General features: G+C 42.5%; 1 long non-coding RNA gene across 1 annotated transcript in view; it reads right to left on the reverse strand.

Annotated features, from left to right (window-relative positions):
- LOC309350508 overlaps positions 1-9,889 on the reverse strand; it is a 155,634-nt gene that overhangs the window by 22,809 nt on the left and 122,936 nt on the right. The window lies entirely within an intron of this gene.

Raw genomic sequence — 9,889 nt, forward strand, 5'->3', positions numbered from 1 at the left:
TGGTGCCCGGGGTGAGTGCATGTGTGTACCAGGCCAGGGCAGAGCACACTTGCCCAGCCCTTGCCCTCGCCACTTGGCACATGGGGGGGGCAGGACACAGAGGGTGCTCTTGGCAAGGGCAGGATATAGGATGCTCTTCACCCTTCTCTCTCATCAAGCCCCTACTTCTGGAGCCAGGCAAGGCATGGGGAACTCTGTGGGGGCATCTGGTCCACCCCCCCCCAAATTCTGTGCCTGGGGCCTTGGCTATATCCATACTATACCACTGAAACATGCACAAATAATTTGTAATTGTGGAAGTCTACTGCGCCATGGAAAAATTACGTCGGATGTGTAATCCAGTCTAATTCAAATGGATATTATTTAGTGCTAACTCACCTGCCCCCCCACACCCAATAAAAGATCATAATTATGAGGCAAACAATATGGTTGGATGCTAGCTGGCTGATTATCTCAATTGGAATTATTTGCATTGTATTATTTCCCACATTTTAGGATATTCCCTGCCCCTTCCTCAACCCATACTACCTGTAAGAGACAAATATTGGATATTAGCTGGTCTGATGCTAATATACAGGATGAGGATCAGGATAAGTAAATAGGGCTATCCTGCAATCCCAATCAGTGCTTGAACTGTGGGGCTTTGATGAAATCCACACTGCTCACATAAAAATCAAGCCACTCCTTGACTTTTTCAGCCAAATCAAGTATAGCCATCTAAAACCAGTAGCTAAGGGATCAGAATTTGAACACTGGATGTGGCATATGCCTTGCACTCTGGTCATTATTTTTTCTTTTTCTCCAGTATTTTTCTTTGCATTTCTTCCAATTAAGGGCCTTTGTGGCCTGTGCTTCTTCTGTTTCAGAAACTTACTTCATGTTCTTCCCGTAATGTAATTCCCCCAGCCTCCAGGAGCTAGATGAAATGACATGAGGGTTGGAGAAAGAATGAGCTTTCCCCCTGTAAGATAACTACAAAGTCAAGTGTTGTTATAGTAGGGCGGTGTTTCCCCCCCATTAGCATTCTGCTGCAACACCAGGGATCACATGAGAATTCAAGCATCTTCCGATATGTCCATTTGTAATGGGCTACAGTTTAAAATGAAATATGATCTCCCACAAAATACTTTTTTACTGGGCCTCAAAATAGCATTTCCCGCTTTCAGATTAAGTATGGCAGATGGGAAAAGAATCAGCCCCCTTTCACAAACAATCACAATTACCCTAGGGATACACCATCTTTGACTTCTGGTATATACAATATCAAAATACACATGTAATCTTTCTGCCCATCATTCTAAAATGAAGCTGTCATATTGCTTAGTGCTCACTGCAAAATAGCTATTAGGCTGTGGAGAGAGCAATTCTCAGTCCATGGAAATTAACTGTAAAGAAGTCACATAACACTATAATCAGAGCCTATTGAGCTGCCATTGGAACCCATGACTCTCTTGACATGGATTGGAAATGGAGCTGGTCCTCCTATTAGACAGAGAAAGATGGCTCCCTCAGACAGTTGATTCTGGGTGTCAGGAAAGGGTGAAAATTGTTCAGTTATTTAATGTATTAAATATTGTAATTTTACACTCAGACGGAAGCAGGTGTGGATATGTTTTTCCCTCAGGTGCCAAAATAACATGATTAGCCTTGGATTACGCTGCCCATTGACTTAAATGTTGCCGTTTGCTTTTCCACCTCAGGAAGCAAAATGTCTTGAACAGGCCATGGTTGAAAATAGGTTGGCTGCACAAACCGTTGTCCTTCACCCAACTTAATTTTAGCTATCTATAAAATTTGTGCACCGCCTTTCATCCAAAGATCACGGGGTGGTTCACAACATAAAAATATGAAATCAAAACACATAATATAACAAAAACAAAACAAAACAACAAGTGCACTCCAACAGACACATTTAAAAGGCTGTAGAATGTTAATCAGCTAAACACTTAGTGGAAGAGAAACATTTTCATCTAAATATATGTAATGAAGGTACCAGGCGAGCCTCCTTAGGGAGAGCATAACACAGACTTCTTCTGTATCCTCCTATAGTGGCCATAACATTAAAGTCCATAACATTAAAGTTCTGAGCTCCTTTGGGACAGAAGCATGAGTATGGTCCTGGCTTCTAGTGTATATGATATTCTCTTCCTTCCTGTCTCTCTTACCTCCTCTCTCTGCTTGTGGCTAAAATTCCTTTCCTGGACTTACAGCCCCCATTTGCCTCTTCTGCCTGCCCTTTTTGTGCTTGATGGGTGGGTGAATCGGTTCATTTTTGTTTCTTTTAGGTACACCTTCTTCCAGTCTGAAGATCAGTTATTCACATTTCCACATCAGTATGTGAGTGCTTTTTTTAAAAAAAAAACCTCATGAAAATTCATCAGTATGTATAAAGTTTCTCTTAATATACATATTTTTGTATGAAATTTGCCAAATCTACACATTTTTGGAAAGCAAATTCCTCTAATATAATGCAAATTCGTTTGTTATTTTCAGTAACAGACGCATTTCAATGCACACGTCACCCTAGTATATGCATTCCGGAGAAAGGCACTGTGAAATTCAGAGAAGTGAGAATTTTGAAGAATGGCAACATTTTAGTTTAAACAAAATAAAAAAAAATCCTTCCAGTAGCACCTTAGAGACCAACTAAGTTTGTTCTTGATATGAGCTTTCATGTGCATGCACACCAGTTTGTGTGTTGTTTGGGAAGTGTGACTTAGGTAGGTTCACCTTTAAAAATGAACTGAATTTAATTTATTTTCCACCCCTACCCTCAAAAGAGATATTTTGCCTGTACTAACTGTGCTTTGGAGCCATCACCAACCTGAAACATACTCATATATCATTCTGAACATGTTACAGCAAGAAACACAGGAGTCCCCTTGGTACATCCATTCTACTCTGTGCTGGTTTGTGCTAATGCTAACACTGTAACAGAAACTCTAGCATTCTGGATGAAATACCAGTGAGAGTGCATAGGAAGCTGCTTTATACTAATCAGACTGCTGCTCCATCTAGCTGAGGGCTGCCTACATTGACTGCAAGGTTTCAGGCAGGACTCTTTCGCAGCTCTGCCTGGGATTGGGCATGGGACCTTTTGCATGCAGAGCATCATGTGCACTACCACTGAGCTATGGCCCATCTCCAGAGTTTTTATACCATTTCTATTGTGACAAAAGTTGCACACCACTGACAAAAGTTGCACACCACTGAGCCAGTGCAGTGTAGTGGTTAAGAGAGGTGGACTCGTAATCTGGTGAACCGGGTTCACGTCTCCGCTCCTCCACATGGAGCTGCTGGGTGACCTTGGGCTAGTCACACTTCTTTGAGGTCTCTCAGCCCCACTCACCTCACAGAGTGTTTGTTGTGGGGGAGGAAGGGAAAGGAGAATGTTAGCCACTTTGAGACTCCTTGTTGTTGTTGTTTAGTCGTTTAGTCATGTCCGACTCTTCGTGACTCCATGGACCAGAGCATGCCAGGCACTCCTGTCTTCCACTGCCTCCCGCAGTTTGGTCAGACTCATGCTGGTAGCTTCGAGAACACTATCCAACCATCTCGTCCTCTGTCTTCCCCTTCTCCTTGTGCCCTCCATCTTTCCCAACATCAGGGTCTTTTCCAGGGAGTCTTCTCTTCTCATGAGGTGGCCAAAGTATTGGAGCCTCAGCTTCACGATCTGTCCTTCCAGTGAGCACTCAGGGCTGATTTCCTTAAGAATGGATACGTTTGATCTTCTTGCAGTCCATGGGACTCTCAAGAGTCTCCTCCAGCACCATAATTCAAAAGCATCAATTCTTCGGCGATCAACCTTCTTTATGGTCCAGCTCTCACTTCCATACATCACTACTGGGAAAACCATAGCTTTTACTATACGGACCTTTGTTGGCAAGGTGATGTCTCTACTTTTTAAGATGCTGTCTAGGTTTGTCATTGCTTTTCTCCCAAGAAGCAGGCGTCTTTTAATTTCGTGGCTGCTGTCACCATCTGCAGTGATCATGGAGCCCAAGAAAGTAAAATCTCTCACTGCCTCCATTTCTTCCCCTTCTATTTGCCAGGAGGTGATGGGCCCAGTGGCCATGATCTTGGTTTTTTTGATGTTGAGCTTCAGACCATATTTTGCGCTCTCCTCTTTCACCTTCAATAAAAGGTTCTTTAATTCCCCCTCACTTTCTGCCATCAAGGTTGTGTCATCTGCATATCTGAGGTTGTTGATATTTCTTCTGGCAATCTTAATTCCGGCTTGGGATTCATCCAGCCCAGCCTTTCGCATGATGAATTCTGCATGTAAGTTAATTAAGCAGGGAGACAATATACAGCCTTGCCGTACTCCTTTCCCAATTTTGAACCTATCAGTTGTTCCATATCCAGTTCTAACTGTAGCTTCTTGTCCCACATAGAGATTTCTCAGGAGACAGATGAGGTGATCAGGCACTCCCATTTCTTTAAGAACTTGCCATAGTTTGCTGTGGTCGACACAGTCAAAGGCTTTTGCATAGTCAATGAAGCAGAAGTAGATGTCTTTCTGGAACTCTCTAGCTTTCTCCATAATCCAGCGCATGTTTGCAATTTGGTCTCTGGTTCCTCTGTCCCTTCGAAATCCAGCTTGCACTCCTGGGAGTTCTCGGTCCACATACTGCTTGAGCCTGCCTTGTAGAATTTTAAGCATAACCTTGCTAGCGTGTGAAATGACTGAGACTCCTTAGGGTAGTGATAAAGTAGGATATCAAATCCAAACTCTTCTTCTTCTTCTCTCTCTGCTGAGTGGTAGCAGGATTCCATGGGGTTCCTTTGAGAATCAAGACTTGGTGGAGGTTGTTGTAGCTTTAAGAAATATGATTTGTTCACATATTTACACCTGAGTTTGGATGGAGTCCTGTTCTTACAGTATGGTCATCTCAAGAGGGGCTTGTTCCCCTTGGCAGTGCAACTCTGGAGTCCAAGGCATCTCTCCCAACCTCCTTTCAGCCAAAGATGGATCTCAGTCTTTGTTTCAGCCATGCCAAGCCTCATGCCAAAGGCCCCAAACTTTTCCTATGGCATCCCGCCCAGTTGCCCTGGCAACCCTGTTCACACTTCAGGGCAAGGAGGTTATTATTATAAGAGCAGTTCTCTTGCATTGCCAATGCCCCTCAATGCCCCATAACTGTTTCTTAGCAGCCCTAGTTCGGCCAGGTTGTATTGCATAGGCTAGCCCAAGAAATCCTCTTCATGATACAGTGGTACCTTGGTTCATGAACAGCTTGGCTCCTGAACAAATCAGCTCCTGAATGCTGCAAACCCAGAAGTAAGTGTTCTGGTTTGCGAACATTTTTCGGAAGCCGGACATTCAACATGGCTTCTGTGGATTCCGACTGAGTGCAGGAAGCTCCTGCAGCCAATCGGAAGCTGTGTCTTGGTTTTTGAATGGTTTAGGGACTCCAGCGGACTCCCAGAAAGGATTAAGTTCAAGAACCAAGGTACCACTGTAGTCTGTAACACTAACACACTGTGTTGTGAATTTCAGCTGCATTTAAGAAATCCAATACAGTGGTACCTCAGGTTAAGTACTTAATTTGTTCTGGAGGTCTGTACTTAACCTGAAACTGTTCTTAACCTGAAGCACCACTTTAGCTAATCGGGCCTCCTGCTGCTGCCGTGCCGCCAGAGCACGATTTCTGTTCTCATCCTGAAGCAAAGTTCTTAACCTGAGGTAATATTTCTGGGTTAGCGGAGTCTGTAACCTGAAGCATATGTAACCTGAAGCGTATGTAACCCGAGGTACCACTGTACGTACAAATGTGCTGAATACTGAGTACAATTTTCCTAATGGGTTTGTTTCCGTAAGATGGATATCCAATTTATATTTTGAACTTCTAGGATGGTGACACTTTCTTGCAAAATGTCCTTGGGTGAAAAAATACATCTGCTTGAGTGAATGCCAGTAATGCAGAGCTATTTGCTTTCAAGGTAAAACTCCTTTTGTGTACGGAATTCTCCAAGTAGGTAATCAGCTATTCAATGCAGGAACACGTTTCGCAAGGCTCCACATATTATGCATGGCAATTTAGTACAGAAGTCACATTCTAGTTAGGAACAAAGTTCTTCCCTTTAGGCAACTAGTTTTGGTTCCAATACAAAGGCTTATTATAGCAGCCAAGTACTTCTCATACATTATCTGCTGTCTCTTTAACTTTCCTCCTCCTTTCTGGGGATTCCACCATATGACTCTGACTCATAAATACTCTCTTGAGTCTGACTCTGTTTCATTTTGCCACACTCCAGTAGATTTTGGTAGCACCACCTTTTGTGTATGCACTCATTTTTATTTATTAATGCCATAAAATGTATATACTGCTTGTTAAAAAATAATAACCTCAAAACGGTTTACAAAAAGATAAAACAAGAAAATCCAAGGACAATTCACAACCATGCTTTAAAACATTCAAAAGTTAAAATGCTAAAACATATTGAAATTACAGATCCACATGCAGATAATCAACACACGGTTCAGTCATGGGGATGTAGAAAGTATTTAACTTGGCTAGCTTGGACTAAAGTACACAGAGACTTCCCATAGATAATATTTTTTCTGTGGGCTTTTTAATGTACTGACCTGGGCATATATCCAGGCTGATTTGGGCTTTGAAACAGCCAGACTGATCTCTCTGGAATGTTACTGGAAACAGCCATTTTGAAAGTTTTAACACACAGCAGATCCCCAATCCTACAATCTGATCTGTGTGATTTCAGTTCACATCTTATTTATTCTTCTGAAACTGTACCAGTTTTATTCATATTTGTTTTCACATTTCCATGGAAATGCTTGAAGCAGCATACAAGAATTGAACCGACACATGAGTGTCCATTGCTCCTTTTCATATCCAGCTGTCAGAGTGCAAGATCAAAGCTGATTTCTGTGGCTTTTAAAATGTGTTTGTGGGAAGGAGGTCACTGTTTTTTGTTGTTGCTATGTACGGTATTTTGTATTCTCATTTTATATTTTTCTGTTGTGATTCTCCCTGGGATCTTTGGATGAAGGGCGGCATACAAATTTAATAAATAATCATAATAAAGGCCTGAACACAGCTTATGCTGTAACTGTTGCTTGTTGGTTTTGATAGGATACAGTGTTGGCTAAATATCTGAGGGCTGTTTAAAGTGGTGTAATTCTGCTTTCAATGCATAGCACAGATAAGTTTCCTTGGAAGTAAGGATGAAGTCCTAGAGTGCATACCCAAACTATGGCCTCAGGACCAAGCCACACATTGCACTTTTCCTATTCACACTTACTTGGCAGTAGGTATCCTTGAATTCAATTTGAATTCAAGTCAAGTCAAGTCAAGTTTTATTGCGGCAAAAGCCAGTGACACAGAACACCACAAGATCATACAAAAGGAAATCAACAACAGCATCAAGAAGAAAAAAAGAAAAAAGAAAAGAAAATTATTACGCAAGGGAGCTTCGCAGTGTGCCGTTCAACAAAAGAGATTTACGCTTCCTGATTGCTAAAGTGCAAAATTTGGCCACCTCATATGATATTGAGCTTGAGGAATCTTCCAGAAGGTATTTTCGTAGAATTTCGGGGGAGGATTCCAAATAATGTTGAAGGGGTATAAATTTTGATAAAAGCGGCAAAATAAGTTGAGCTCGTTCTTCACTATAGAATTCGCAAAATAGAAGGATGTGAGTGACAGATTCTACCTTATTAGACATACAGGGGCAGAGACGCGCATGCATTGGTACCCGCGTAAATTTGCCGTACAGCACTGCTGAGGGCATTGTCTCAAAGCGGGCTCTGGAGAAAGCCCATCTATAAGCTTCGTTAGTGATGTTAGTTAAGTAAGGGGCAGCTGAAAAATTAGACCAAGCTTTTAAAGATCTATACGTCTCCGGGAGTAGGGCGTCTTCTTGTTGTAATTCGACATCGTAGAGTCTCTGAGTGATAATTACTTTAGCCTTGTTCAGAGTTCCAATAAGAAGATTTTCAGGGTTTAGGCCAATTTGTTTGATCTTGTTAGTTATTTGCATAAGCCAAGGAGGATAGGGAACTGCAGCCAGGAAGTAAGGTAACAGTCCCTTAGGGTTGTAATGGATTTTCAACCAGAGGGATATTGCTTGCTCCCAGACTTTTAATTCCACTCTGGGCAGTCCTGCCTCTTGCCTTAAGACTGCATTAGGTGTACACTTTGGGGTAGCAAATAATGATCTTAAGAATTTTGATTGTACTGTTTCAAGGGTCTTGAGGTTGGTAGAAGGGCTAATTTGAGAGCCATACAGGAGTTGGGCTAACGATTTTGCCTGGAAAACTTTAAGGGCCATCGGGAGGAAGCCAGCTCCTTTCCTTCTGAATAATCTAAGGATGGCATTTGCACTTCTTCCTGCTGATATAGCTGATGTGGTCAGGTGTGTTGACAATTTGGCATTATAAGAGAAAGTAATGCCTAGGTATTGGAAGATCTTAGTCTGTTCAATGGCGTTTCCCTTTACGCTCCAATTATCTTTCCTGAAGGAGCGGTTAAAATGTACAATTTTGGTTTTGGCAAAGTTAATTGTTAACAGCTCAGTGTTACATTGGTCACTGAACTTTCAAGCCCACTTTGGTTTGAGAGAGAAGAACAGCGTCATCCGCATACATTAAAACTGGTACTTTTCTGCCGTTAGAGAGCACGGGGGGATGGGTTTCGATTTCACGGCAACATGTGACCAGGGAGTTAACATAGATGTTAAATAAAAATGGGGCTAATAGACATCCTTGTCTGACTCCTCTATGGACTGGGATTTCTCTAGAGAGTCTGCCGTCCTGTGCGACTCTTATCTGGAGGGTATTGTTCTCATGAAGCTTGATCATCAGAAGTAATAACCTTCTGTTAATACCCATATTGGCCAATTTGGCCCAGAGCCTATCCCTGGATACAGAATCAAATGCTGCCTTTAGGTTCAATTTGAATTACTTATATTGGAAAGCATTGTCAATTTACTTCAAGAACAATTTCTGTTCTGTGCTCCATAGGCATACGCATGTGGAAGCAAGTCTCACTGAGTTCAATGGTGCTTACTCGCAAGTAAGTCTGCACAGGACAGCCATATCTTGTAGACATATTAGTTGTGATTCCTGCATTGCAGGCAGTTGGACTAGATGATCCTTAGTGCCCCATCATACTCTTACAGTTCTATGATAACAGTATGACAGTCTCTGCCTTAGGTGTTTGTTTTGCACAGTTTTTAGACCTATCTTCAGTTATTTTTATACAGTAACTATAAAGTTTTAAGGGGACGCTGGTGGCGCTGTGGTCTAAACTACTGAGCCTAGGGCTTGCTGATCTGAAGGTCGGCAGTAGGGTGAGCTCTCATTGCTGGGTCCCAGCTCCTGCCAACCTAGCAGTTCAAAGGAAAACTTTCTGTGGACAAAGGTCGGGTCCCTCGGCCACTAAAGCGAGATGAGCGCTGCAACCTCAGAGTTGTTTGCGACTGGACGTGACTGTCGGGGTCCTTTACCTTTTTATAAAGTTTTAAAAGGCCATTTCTGAAATGCAAAACTTGAAATACACTTTTAGCTGTTTTATAATTGTTATAAATCACCTTGCCACGGGCGTAAAATGAGATTCATAACAATAAATAAATATCCTCAATTTCATAGCGACCCCACCCTTCGTTTCAAGTTAGCAGCCTAGGCAGTGGCAATGAATACAGACCGTCGACAATTTTCTGCATACTAAACATTCACTGTACTTTATTTGAATCGCCCATATTGTTTGCCATCCATCGTCGCCTATTGAAACGCCTCAAAATTCGCCCTCAGTCTATTGGCGAGGATTTGAGACGGGGCGGGAGGAAGCATCCGCCGGGGGCTCGGGTGGAAAGCCAGCCTCTCCCTGGACGAGCGCTATTAACGGAGAGGGGATGGGTGTGGCTA

The sequence above is a fragment of the Podarcis erhardii genome (genome assembly GCF_964252035.2).
Source record: "Podarcis erhardii genome assembly, chromosome: 9".
NCBI classification, from domain to species: Eukaryota; Metazoa; Chordata; class Lepidosauria; order Squamata; family Lacertidae; genus Podarcis; species Podarcis erhardii.